The sequence below is a fragment of the Lates calcarifer genome, unplaced genomic scaffold (assembly GCF_001640805.2).
Source record: "Lates calcarifer isolate ASB-BC8 unplaced genomic scaffold, TLL_Latcal_v3 _unitig_5774_quiver_870, whole genome shotgun sequence".
Lineage (NCBI taxonomy): Eukaryota > Metazoa > Chordata > Actinopteri > Centropomidae > Lates > Lates calcarifer.
In genome coordinates, this window is record NW_026117716.1 from 10123 (window position 1) to 11451 (window position 1329).

The window sequence follows — 1329 nt, forward strand, 5'->3', positions numbered from 1 at the left end:
TAGTATGGGTGCGGTCACTATTGGTAAAGATTTGAAGCCAAGAAGGATTGCAACATAATGGACAGTGCCGGACCGGAGGGATTGTGACAGCATTGCCGGAGCTAGCATTGTTGAAAATAGTTTGGTAAAGGAAGTCAGAGAGGGAGGGTTGGAGAGCTGGCCAAAACTAGATAAAAGGTGATGTACCAGACAACTTATTGGGACTCTTGATTGACCATCGGTGGATCATCACCTAAAGAAGACCCCTCCTCAGCCATCATCAAGAGAGCTGGAATCTGCAAACTTTTCTTCACTTAGAACGAAGGAATCTTGGACACTATTTGCTACTAAGAAGATTCAAGGCAAAAGGAGTTTCAAAAAGGATTATTATCATTTTCAGCCACTGCAGTAAAGGATTTGTTCTCCGAAGATTTCTTAGTTCGCCAGGCCTAAAGAGAGGAACTGTGAATTGGGCAGGGTCCTCCGGAACTTTGTACGGAGTCAGGAGGCTCACCCCTCACGGGTCCGGCCTGAAAAGAGGATCGGTCAGCTAAGGCCAAGCTGCCAACCCCTCCATCTCGCTTTCCAAATTATTCACCCATCCTAGTGACCAGTTACTCATTCTAGAACTATTCTAATTTTTATTGTGAGATTGATTTTAATATTTTATTTTTTATATATGATTATGCTGTATGCTTTGCCCTTGCTAAAATTATATTCAATAAAATTCATAACCTGTATCTCAGGATGATTTGTGGACAGTTGTTCTGTGTTTCTCAGTAAAGGTAGAATACTAGGTCAGAGTGTGTAAAACATCATAAGGTTCTTAAAGGTTATTTCAGCCTCTCAAATTAACAGACCCTTGGGGCTTACAAAGTCACTAAATAATTTCCTAGCACCATACCAAGTGCAAAGATCTTTAAGAGGAGAGCTGTCATTAACAGGTGTGACTGGTGATCATATCCAACCCGTAGGGCTACTTGGTTGGGTGTGACACAAGTGGTAGCAGGGTAGGCATCTGGAAGTAGGCAGTTAGCTAGGCGAATCTCCTCGCCACCAGCTTATAATAAGCCGCAGAAACTGTAAATTGGGTGAAAACACTACAGCTGTGAGCTCAGACCCTTTAAATGGAGAGCTGGTCCAGACCTCCTGTCCTAAACAGTTTACTAGTATTGTATTTTAGTTGTGTGATTTGTGATAAAGAATATCAAATGCTAGAAAAATTAGAAAATGGATTCTGTAACATTTATCAAATTGCTATAATTGCTATAAATATCAATTTCAATAAAGAATGACTGATGCTTTTTATAATAATTGTTTTATAAATAATTGTTTATATGCAGTGTCTTC